The sequence below is a fragment of the Orycteropus afer genome, unplaced genomic scaffold, assembly GCF_000298275.1.
Source record: "Orycteropus afer afer isolate SDZICR_OR568_19922 unplaced genomic scaffold, OryAfe1.0 scaffold00052, whole genome shotgun sequence".
Classification (NCBI taxonomy): domain Eukaryota; kingdom Metazoa; phylum Chordata; class Mammalia; order Tubulidentata; family Orycteropodidae; genus Orycteropus; species Orycteropus afer.
The window spans coordinates 8,949,462-8,962,305 of NW_006921639.1; positions in this window are offsets into that span (position 1 = coordinate 8,949,462).

Below are 12,844 nucleotides of genomic sequence, written 5' to 3' on the forward strand. Positions count from 1 at the left end.
GTTTCCATGTATTTGCTCTTTTTCCATTCATATTCCTAGTGTTGATTTCTAATTTTACAGCAATATAATCTGAGAAGATGCTTTGCAGTATTTCAATGTTTTTAAATTTATTAAGACCTGCTTTGCAGCCTAACATATGGTCTATCCTGAAAATGTTCAGTATGCACTGGAAAAGAATATATATTGTGCTGTTGTTGGGTGAAGTGCTCTGTAGATGTCTATAGATCAAGTACATGAATTGTATTGTTTAGTTCTTTTATGTCTTTGTTGAGTTTCTTTCCCATTGTTCTATCTGTGATTGAAAGTGGTGTTTTAAAGTCTCCTCCTATGACTGTGGCATCATTGATTTGTCTGTTCAATTTTGTTAAAGTCTGATTTGTGTATTTTGGGGCTGTTTCATTGAGTGCATAGCTATTTATTATGTTTATGTCCTTTGGTTCAATCAATCATTTAATCATTATATAATGTCCTTCCTTGTCTCATATGGTGGTTTTTGTTATAAAGTCATTTTGATCAGAAATTAATATTGTCACTCCTGCTCTTTTACGGTTGCCATTTGCTTGATATATCTTTTTCCAACCTTTGATTTTTAGTCGTCTTGTGTCTTTCTCTCTAAGGTACGTCTCTTGTAGACAGAATATTGATGGGTTATTTTTTCTTATCCAGTCTGCAACTCTCTGTTTCTTGACTGGCACATTTAATCCATTAACATTCAGTGTAATTATCGACAAGTATGAATTTGTTGCTGTCATTTTGTTATGTGCTTTTCCATGGTGTTGCTGATTTCTTTCCTGTGTATAATTTTCTGTGCTGAGCTCATTTTGTTTATCAATCATGTCATCACTTCCGTTATTGCTATTGTTTCAGAATTTGCTAAATATTTGTGCTTGTCCTCTTTTATTTTGATGTGAAGTTTTATCATTTTTTGTTTTTGAGGTTACCCTGTGATTTATTATTTTCTTCCCAAGTTGAGAACAGTCTACTCTATCTTGCAATTGTCTTGACTTCCTTACCACTTAGAAGTGCTGTAACTAGACTATTTTTCTCTCTCTTTGGTTTGTAGTTGTCCTCATTTGCCAACTGATATCTCTGGCTCCCAGTTTACAATCTTGTAGGCTTATTTACTTTGGATAATTCTGTAATTGGGTTGGTTTCTGGGTTATGTCATAATGTGTGTTAATGGTTGGCTGTTGTTTGTTGTTGTTGGTTCTCCGTCCAAAGGACTCCTTTAGCATCTCTTGTAAAGCTGGTTGGATTTTAATAAATTCCTTTATTTTCTGCTGATCTGGAAATGTCCTAACTTCACCATCATATTTGAGGGACAATTTTGCTCAGTATATAATTCTTGGTTGGAATTTTTTTTTTTTTTTCTTTCAGGGTTTATATATATCACCCAGTTGTCTTCTCACTTCAATGATTTCTGCCAAGAAATCAGAGCTTACTCTTATTGGTTGCCCTTTGTAGGTAACTTTGCATTTTTCCCATGCTGCTTTCAGGATTTTTTTGTTTGCTTTTGGTTTTGGTGAGTTTGATGATGATAAGTCTTGATGGTTTCCTTTTGAGCTCTATTCTGTTTGGGGTTCATTGGACTTCTTCAATGGATATATTCTCATCTTTCATCATATCATGGAAATTCTCTTCCAACAAATCTTCAACACTTTTCTCTGTGGTTTTATTTGTCTCTCCCTGTTCTGGAATTCTGATTACATGTAAGTTATTCCTCTTGATGGTATCCTACTTGAACCTTAGGCTTTCTTCATTTTGTTTTGATCTTTTTTCTGATTGATCCCTTTCTAAAGAAGTATTGAGGTATTTGTCTTCAATCTCATTTATTGTGTCTTCCATTGATTCGATCCTACTCCTTTCCCCATTCAATGTGTTATCTATTTCTGAAAATTTGGTATTAATCTTCTGGATTTCTATCTATTTATTTTGTATCATTTCTAATTTTTTATTTATTTTGTCATTTTGTTCTTGCATTGTCTTCCAAATTTGTTCTAGAGTTTTCTCTGTGTTTTCCTCAGTTTTGTCAGTGTTTTCCTTGATCCATCTCTCAATTTGTTGAAGGTACCTGATTATAATTCTTTTGAATTCTTTATCAGGGAGTTCTAATGCTGTTTCTTCCTCTTGGATATGTCTGGGTCTATATCCTGGTCCCTTGTTTCTACTGCTTTATCTTGCTTCATTGTGTGGACTGTATTGGTCTGTTATCTCCAAGACACTGTGACATTTTTGTGTTTATTTTAATTGGTGATTGTACATTGGAGTGATTCACCCAAGATTTTAGTTTCCTTTGTTTTGTTTGGATGTACCTGAGTAAACAGGGTACTATGCTCCTATATTTGCTGGTTGGCAGCACTATGCACCCACCACCTGTCTCCTCTCCATTCATCAGCTTCCCATATGTCTGTGCTCTCTTTGGCAAGCAGAACCTATTCTTTGGTCCCTGGAATCTGAACTAGATTGCTGTCACTTTAAATATCCAAAATAGCCACCACTAGTAATCATTCAAAATGGTTGTGCCCAGCCACCATTTGTAAACATTCAAAATGGCTGCACCCTCTGGACAGCTGAAAGCCCACAGCTCAGTTTGTCTCTTTGCTGTTTCACCTTTCAGTCATCAGTTACTCATGCAGTAGTGCATGCACCCTTGGTAGCCAGGGCTGATTATTAGGTTAATTCTCAAGTTATAACATCACTTGGAAATATTCAGGCTGTCCATGCCATCAGGAAAGCTGACAGTCCACAGCTCCATTTGTCTCCTTACTCACTGTTTTCATTAAGATTCTTCTACTAGTTGGTGTTTAATCCACTTCTGTATCCTTCCTTTCAAAGCTTAGGGCTCCAGAGTTATCTTCCATATCTCTGTCAAATGGTTTCTCTTTTCTTTGTTGAAGAGGGTCTGTGTAGCTTGTCTACCTTTACCTCCATCTTAGATTGTAGTCTTTAATGTTCATTAGTAAGTGCTTCATGTCATTTTCACTTTCAACAAGTAAGATTGTGTCATCTGCATATTGCATGTTGTTAATGAGTCTTCCTCCAATCTTGATAATGTGTATAGTCCAGCTTCTATGATTATTTGCACAGCATACAGATTGAATAAGTATGGTGAAAGAATACAACCCTGACACACTCCCTTCCTGATTTTATACCATGCAGTGTCCCCTTGTTCTGTTCAAATAACAGCCTCATGGGATATGTACAGGTTCCTCATGAGCACAATTAAGTGACTTTTCATTTTTTCTCAATGTTATCCATAAGTTATGATCCACACGGTCAAATGCCTTTGCATCATCAATAAAACACAAGCAAACATCTTTCTGGTATTCTTTGCTTTCAACAAAGATCCATCTGACAACAGCAATGACATCCCACATTCCACATTCTCTTCTGAATCCAGTTTGCATTTCTGGAAGTTCCCTGTCAATATACTGCTGCAACCATTTTTGAATTATCTTCAGCAAAATTTTCCTTGAGTGTGATATTAATGATGTTGCTCGATAATTTCTGTACGTGGAATCACTTTTTTTTGGAATGTGTACAAATATGGATCTCTTCCAGTCAGTTGGCCAGGTAGCTGTCTTCCAAATTTCTTGGCATAGATGAGTAAGTGCCTCCAATGCAGCATTCATTTGTTGAAACATCTCACTGGGTGTCCCATCAATTCCTGGAGGCTTCTTTTTCACCAGTTCCTTCAGTGTACCTTTGAATTCTTCCTTCAAAACTATCCATTCTTGATCATGACCCTCCTGAAAAGGATGAACATTGACCAATTATTATTTGTATGTTGTTGTTAAGTGCCATCAAGTCATCTCTGACTCACAGCGACCCTATGCACAACAGAATGAAACACTTCTCAGTCCTGTGCCAGCTTCACAATCCTTGTTATACCTGAGCCCATTGTTGCAGCCACTGTATCAATCCATCTTGTTGAGGGCCTTCCCCTTTTTCATTGACCCTCCACTTTACCAAGCATGATATCCTTCTCCAGGGAAGGGTTCTTTCTGGTAACATGACCAAAGTAGGTGAGAAGAAATCTGGCCATTTTCTCTTCCAAGAAGCATTCTGGCTTCACTTATTCCAGGACAGATTTGTTAGTCCTTTTAGCAGTCCATGGTACTCTTAACATTCTTCTCCAACATCATAACTCAAAAGCATCAAGTCTTCTTCAGTCTTGCTTATTCATTGTCCAGCTCTTAAATGCATAAGAGGCAATTGAAAATACTATGGCTTGGTTTAGGCACACCTTAGTCTTCAAGAAGACATCTGTGCTCTTCAGCACCTGAAAGAGGTCTTTTGCAGCAGATTTGCCCAATGCAATATGTTGTCTGATGTCTTGACTCCTGCTTCCATTGGTGTTGATTGTAGAATCGAGTAATTGAAGTCCTTAACAACTTCAATCTTTTCTCCATCCATCGTGAAACTGTTTATTGGACCAGTTGTGAGGATTATAGTTCTCTTAATATCAAGCTATAATCCATACTGCAGACTGTAGTCTTTAATCATCATCAGTAAGTGCTTCAAGTTATCCTCACTTTCAGCAAGCAAAGTTGTGTCATCTGTGTATTGCAGGTTGTTAATTAGTCTTCCTCCAATCTTGATGCCATGTTCTTCTTTATATAATCCAGCTTCTTGAATTATTTGCTCAGCATACAAGTTGAATAAGTATGGTGAAAAGAACAACCTTGACACACTCCCTTCTTGATTTTGAACCATGCAGCATCCCCTTGTTCTGTTTTTGATCTATGTACAGGTTCCTCATAAGTATAATCAAGTGTTCAGGAATTCTCATTCTTCTTAATGTTATGCATAATTTGTTATGATCCACACAATCAATGCTGTTGCATAGTCAATAAAACGTAAGTAAATATCTTTCTGCTATTCTTTGCTTTCAGCCAAGATCCATATGACATCAGCTATGATATCCCTCATTCCATGTCCTCTTCTGATTTCAGTTTGCATTTCAGGAAGTTCTCTGTGAATATACTGCTTCAACCATTTTTGGATTATATTCAGTAAGATTTTACTTGCATATGATATTAATGATATTGTTCAATAATTTCCACATTCTGTGGGATCACCTTTCTTTGGAATGGGTACAAATATGGATCTCTTCCAGTCAGTTGGCCAGGTAGCTGTCTTCCAAATCTCTTGGCATAGTAGAGTGAGAGCCTCCAGCACAGCATCCATTTATTGCAACATCTCAATGGGTATTCCATCAATTCCTGGAGCTTTGTTCTTAACCAATTCTTTTGGAGCAATTTCAACTTTTTCCTTCAATACCCCTGGTTGTTGATCATATGCCACCTCCTGAAATGGATGATCATCGACCAATTCTTCTTTGTACAGTGACTCTGTGTATTCCTTCCATCTTCTTTTGATGTTTTTTGCATTGTTCAACATTTTGCCCACAGAATCTTTCAATGTTGCAACTCAATGCTTGATTTTTTTTTTTTTTCTGCATTTCTTTCAGCTTGAGAAATGCTGAGTGTGTTCTTCCCTTTTGGTTTCCTAACTCTAGGTCTTTGCACATTTCATTATAATAATTGGCTTGGTCTTCTCAAGCTGCTCTTTGAAATCTTCTGTTCAACTCTTTTATCTTGTCATTTCTTCCATTTGCTCTAGCTACTCTCCACTCAATGGCAAGTTTCAAAGTCTCTTCTGACATCCATTTTGTCTTTTCTTCTTTTCCTGTCTTTTTAATGACCTCTTGTTTTCTTCATGGATGATGTTCTTGATGTCATCCCACAATTTCTCTGGGTTTTGGTCACTGGTGTCCAATGCATCAAATATGTTCTTTAGATGTTCTCCAAATTCAAGAGGGATACCATCAAGGTCATAGTTTGCTTCTTGTGGACTCATTTTGTCTTCAACTTCAACTTGAACGTGCATACAAGGAGCTGATGGTCTGTTCCACAGTTAGCTCCTGGCCTGTTTTGGCTGGAGATATTGAACTTCTCCATTGCCTCTTGTCACAGATGTAGTCAATCTGATTCCTGTATATTCCATCTGGTGAAGTCCATGTGTAAAGATGTCGTTTATGTTGTTAAAGAAAGGTGTTTGAGATGAATAAGTCATTGGTCTTACAAAATTCTATCATGCTATCTCTAGCATTATTTCTATCACCAAGGCCATATTTTCGAACTACTAGTAATTCTTTGTTTCCAACTTTCACTATCAGTCACCAGTGATAATCAGCACATCTTGATTGCATGTTCAGTCAATTTCAGAGTGCAGAAGTTGGCAGAAATCTTCAATTTCCTCATTGAGCTTTGGTGGTTAGTGCATAGATTTGAATAATAGTAATGTTAACTGGTCTTCCTTGGATGCGTAGGGATACTATCCTATCACTGACAATGTTTTATTTCAGGATAGATCTTGAAACAGTCTTTGTAACAATGAATGCTACACCATTCCTCTTCAATTTGTCATTGCCTGCATAGTAGATCAAATGGTTGTTTTATTCAAAATGGCCAAAACCAGTGCATTTCAGCTCACTAATGCCTACAATACAAATCTTTATGTGTTCCATTTCATTTTTGACAACTTCCAATTTTCCTAGATTCATACTTCGTACATTCTATGTTCCAATTATTAATGGATGTTTGCAACTGTTTCTACTCATTTTGAGTCACGCCACATCAGCCAATGGATGTCCTGGAAACTTTATTCCATTCATATCATTAAGGTCATCCTCAGAAGGAAGGTTGGGCAATCTACTTCCATAGTGATACTGCCTTGGAAACCCAAGGAGGGGTCGCTATGAGTCGGGTCCAACTCTACGACACATAACAACAACTACTACTACTACTGTGAGGAGTCAGCTGTTTCACACTCATTTTGAGTGCCTTCCAGACTAATGGGCTCATCATCTAGAACTGTACCAGACAATGTTTTAGGGTTATTCATAAAGTTTTCCAGTAGTATATCAGACAGTGTTTCACTGCTATTCATAAGGTTTTCACTGGTCAATTGTTTCAGAAGTAGATGGCCTCTTCTTTCTTCTGAGTCTGTCTTAGCCTGGAAGCTCCACTGAAACCTGTCCACCATGGGTAACCCTGCTGGCATTTTACAACACCAGTGGTGTGATAGTTATGATTATGTGTCAGCTTGATTGGGCCTGCTTGAGTGTCTGGGCAGCTTGATGTAGTATTCCCCATGATGAGACTGGTAATCAACTCCATGGTTGAATCTACTGTGAGCAGCTGAGTAGCTGCTTTAAGGATGTGGTCTGGCTCCTGTATATAAAAAGAAGCCTTGGGGAATGGTTTCTAGCTTATGGCATGCTTGAACCCTGCATGTAGCTGAGTCGTTGTTCAACAGCCTGCCATGCTTTGCCAATCTTGGGACTTTCCATGGACTTGAATCAATGGTCTTCCATGTTGTTTGGTACCATTGGGACTCTGCCATTTTATTTGTTGACCTTAGGCTTGTCACCCTCAGCAGCCAGTAGCTGCCTGAGTAAAGAGATTCTTCTCACTTCAGAGGGCTGGGAATAAGAGGCAGAGCTGAAGCCCAAGGTCAAGGAGCTTTCACAAAGCCCCTAGATCCTGGCACTTGAAACTTGGACTTCTAGTCTCTAAAGATTGTAAGAGAATAAACTTTTATTTGTTCAAGTCCACCCATTTGTGGTATATTCTTGTCAGAGTTGCACTGGGTAACCAGAACATGTGGCATGGACTCTAGCCTCACAGCAACATGTAAGCCACCACAGGATGACAAATTGACAGACAAGTTTACCTCCCTTAGTTGTTCCTAACTGCTCTGTGCTTGCCTCTCTGGGGACTGACCTTAAAATAAAGCCAGCCCCAAAGCCGAGCCAAGCAGCCCAGTGTACCTGCAGCTCTTTTTTTGTTTTTTGGTTTTTTTTATATAATAACTGTGTATTCCTACCATTTTCTTTTGATGCTTCCTGCATCATGCAGTATTTTGCCAATAGAATCTCAATATTGAAATTCAAGGTTTGAATTTTTTTCCAGTTCTTTCAGCTTGAGAAAAGCTGGGCATGTTCTTCCCTTTTGGTTGTCTAACTCCAGGTGTTTGCACATTTCATTTAATAATTGACTTTGTCTTCTCAAGCTGTTCTTTGAAATCTGTTCAGCTCTTTTACCTTGTCATTTCTTCCATTTGCTTTAGCTACTCTCCATTCAAAACCAACTTTAAGAGTCTCTTCTGATATCCACTTTGGTCTTTTCTTCCTTTCCTGTCTTTTTAATGACCTTTTGATTTCTTCATAGATGATGTTCTTGATGTCATCCCACAATTCCTCTGCTTTTTAATGATAGGTGTTCAATGCATCAAATCTTTTCTTTAGATGGTCTCTAAATTCAGGTGGAATGCAATCAAGGTCATAGTTTGGCTCTCGTGGATTTGTTTTAATTTTCTTCAACTTCAACTTGAATTTGCATATAAGCAGTTGATGGTCTGTTCCACAATGAGCTCCTCACCTTTTTAGGCTGAAGATGTTGAGCTTTTCTATCACCCTTTCCACAGATGTAGTCAATCTGATTCCTGTGTATTCCATCTGATGAAGTCTACCTGTATAGTCACATTTTATGTTGTTGAAAAAAAGCATTTGCAATAAATAAGTCTGGTTTTGCAAAATTCTATCATGATATCTCCAACATAATTTCTATCACCAAGGCCATATTTTCCAACTACTGGTGATTCTTCTTTGTTTCCAACTTTTGCATCTAATCACCAGAAATAATCAACACATCTTGATTGCATGTCTGGTCAGTTTCAGACTTCAGAAGTTGGTCAAAAATCATCAATTTCCTCATCTTTGGCTTTGGTGATTGGTGTGTAAAAGTGAATAATCATATTAACTTGTCTTCCTAGTAGGTGTATGGATATTGTCCTATCACTGACAACATTGTACTTCAGGATAGATTTTTTTTCTTTTTCTTTTTTTTTTTTCAATGTGCTTTGGATGCAAATTTACAAAGCAAACTTGTATTACATTCAACAGTTCATGCACATCTCATTTCATGGCCCCAAATTACCATTCCCAACCATAAAAAATTCTCCTCTTCTCTCCTCCCTGTGACCACCCCCTCCCTGTGCTCTTCTTTTCTGTGCATTCCTGTCTGTCCAGCTTTTCCTCTATGTGAGTCCTATCCCTCTGGCATCTCATGGCTGATTGATCTAAGGGATGCATCTCCCTAGAGCAGGTGGCTCCATTGACCTGGGTTAGGTGTTCTATATGTAGGTCTTTCTACTGTTGGGCTGAAAGCCAGTTCGTGGAAGTGAGTCCATTTCTAGGTCTCAAGGGTATTCCAGGCCATAGTCCTCGGGGACTCTACCAGTCTCTTTCCAATCAACAATTCTGGTCATTTTTGTGTTTTTGAATTTTGTTACACATTTTTCCTCCCAGTGTATCCAGGATCCCAGATTTGATCCCTTTCCAATGGGTTGGCATTGGTAACTAGGCACCATGTAGTTTTTCTGGTCTCAGGATCATGGAGGCTGAGGTTCATCTTATCATTAGACCAAGTGTTTCCAGATGACTTTGATTTTCTTCACTCTTCTTTGCTCCAGACAAGAGACTGATAGTTGCATTAGACAGCTGCTCAAAGGCTTTTAAGACCCCAGTTGCTAGTCACCAAAGCAGGTTGTAGAACAAAATTTTTATTATCTGTGCCGCTTCAGCTTGATGTCCCCTGAGACCATGATCCCAAGTCCACAGGCCAAGTGAATCTTTCTCACAAGATATTTGGTTGTCTCTGAGAAATTACTCCAGCCCTGTCTTCTGTTGCTTCTGTAATGTATGTGGCTAATTTTGTAGCACAAGTGCACATGTAAGATTATCCTTAGCCAAATCTATCCTTGGTCTAGGGTGTATTCCTGTTCACCTACCCCCACCTGATCTCACTTGTTTATGCATTAATCCATAGCCTGGTATTTGGTGCTAGTAATACTGCAGTATTGTGCATGTAATAGTATTTACCTCTGTTATCTATATCTTTTATGCACCTTTCAGTGTCTTTCCTTTCCCAGTGGCACCATGCTGGTTATAGACTCTTTCCATACCATTCCTCCCCTCACTCAAATCAACATGTGACCCCAAAATATTTTGAGATTTTCCTTTCCCTTCCCTCTTGTTCCCCATAACCAATAAAGTGAGTTTCCTTCCTTGAATAAACTTTCCTTGACTTTTTACAATAGTGGGCTCATAAAATATTTGTCCTTCTGTGATTGACTTATTTCACTCAGCATAATGTCCTTTAAATTCATCTGTGTTGTGAGATGATTTGTGTATTTTTCATTATTCTTTACTATTGCATAGTATTCTATTGCGTGAATGCACCATAATTTGATTATCCAATCACCTGTTGATGGGCATTTAGGTTGTTTCCATCTCTCTTCTATAGTGAATTGTGCTGCAATGAATATGGGTGTGCATATGTCTGTTTCTGTCCTGTCTCTCGCCTCTTCAGGACATATTCCTAGTTATGGAATTGTTGAATCAAATGGTATTTCCATTTTCAGTTTTTTAAGGAAATGCCATACCATTTTCCACAATGGTTGCACCATTTTGCAGTCTCACCAGCAGTGTATGAGAGTCTGCAGGATAGATCTTGAAACATTCTTTGTGGTGATGAATGTCACGCCATTCCTCTTCAATTTGTCATTCCTGGAATAGTAGATCTTATGGTTGTCTGATTCAAAATGGCCAAATCCAGTCCATTTCAGCTCACTAATGCCTAGAATATCAATCTTTATGCATTCCATTTCATTTTTTACAACTTTCAATTTTCCTAGATTCATACTTCATACATTCCATGTTCTGATTATTAAAGGATGTTTGCAGCTGTTTCTTCCCATTTTGAATCAAGCCACATTGGCAAATGGAGGCCCCAAATGCTTTACTCCACCCACATCATTAAGTTAACTCTACTTGGAGGAGGCAGCTCTTCTCCAATCATATTTTGAGTGTCTTCAATCTGAGGGGTTCATCTCCCAGCACTATATCAGACAATGTTTCATAGCTATTCATAAAGTTTTCCAGTAATATATCAGACAGTGATTCACTGCTATTCGTAAAGTTTTCACAGGTCCATTCTTTAAGAAGTGCATGGCCCCTTCCTTCCTCCAAGTCTCTCTTAGTCTGGAAGCTCCAATGAAACCTGCCCATTATGGGTGACCCTAATGGTATCTGAAACATCAGTGACACAGCCTCCAGCCTCACAGCTACACACAAACCCCCACAACACAAGAAACTGACAGACAAGTTGTGGATGGTATGTATGGTCATGTATGTATTTTATTTTTCCTTGATCCTCCTGTTGTTGATTTCTAATTTTATAGCATTTTCATATGCAAAGATGCTTTGTAGCATTTTGATGTTTTTCAAATTATTGAGGTTAGCTATGTGGCCTACCCTGTGGTCTAGTTTGGAGAATATTCCATATGCACTGGAAAATAATGCATATTGTGCTGTTGTTGGGTCGAGTGTCCTGTGTGTATCTATGAGATCTAGTTGGTTGGTTGTGTTGCTTACATCTACTGTATCTTTGCTGAGTTTCTTTGTAATTGTTTTGTCTTTCATCAAAAGTGGTGTATCAATGTAGCCTACTATTCTTGTGCAGTTATCTATTTCTCTTTTCAATTCTGTTAAAGTTTCTTTGATGTGTTTTGGGGGCTTTTTCATTGGGCATGTAAATATTTTCTTGTTGGATTGACCCTTTTATTTTTATATAATGTTCTTCCTTGTCTCGTTTTCTGGTTTTTACCTTAAAGTCTATTTTATCAGAAATTGCATTGCCACTCCTCCTCTTTTTTGATTGCCCTCTGCTTGATATATGTTTTTCATTCCTTTGATATTTAGTTTATTTTTGGTTTTGTGTATAAGGTATGTCTCTTGTAGATGGCATATTGATGGCTTATGTTTTCTTATCTATTCTGATACTCTCTGACTCTTGACTGGTGCATTTAATCCATTTAAATTCAGTGTAATTATCAATAAGTATGGATTTCCTAATTTAATTTTACTATGTTTTTGTTTTTTTCCATGTGTAATGTTGATGGTTTGTTCCATATTTTTCTGTGCTGAGTTCATCTGGTTTAAGGATTTTCTTACCATTTCTTTTATTACTGTTGTTTTAGTGTTTACTGGATTCTTATGATTTTCTTGTTTTTTAGTTTGGTGAGAAGGTTTATTAATTTTCTTCGAGGTTACCCTGTAATTTATTATCATCCTAGTTTAATACTGTCCATTCTATCTTGATATCATCTTTACTTCCTCTCCATCTGGAAGTTCTGTAACTATACAATTTATTCTCTCTTTTTGCTTTGTAGTTGTCTTTGTTTAGAAATTTACATCTCTGGTTCCCTATTTTCACTCTTGTAGGCTTATTTTATTTTGGATACTTCTATATATAGATAGGTGATGTTGTTGTGTGTCTTAATCTGCCATTGTTAGTTGTCTGTCATTTTCAGTTCTCTGTCTGAAAGACTACCTTTATTATTTCTTGTAACATTTGTCTGATTTTTATAAATTCCCATAATTCATGTTTATCTGAGAATGTCCTAATATCACCATTGTATTTGAGGGATAATTTTGCTGGATATACAATTTATAGTTGGCAATTTTTTTTCTTTCAGAGTTTTATATTTGTCATCCCATTGCCTTCTTGCTTGCATAGTTTCTGCTGAGACATTAGAACTTAGTCCTACCAGTTCTCCTTTGTAGGTAAGTTTTTGGTTTTCCAGAGATGCTTTCCACATTCTTTGTCTTTTTTGAAAGTTTGAGTGTGATGTGTCTTGGTGATTTTCTTTTGGGGTTTATCCTAATTGAGGTACACTGAGCTCCTTCAATGCATATCTTCTCATCTTTCAAGAT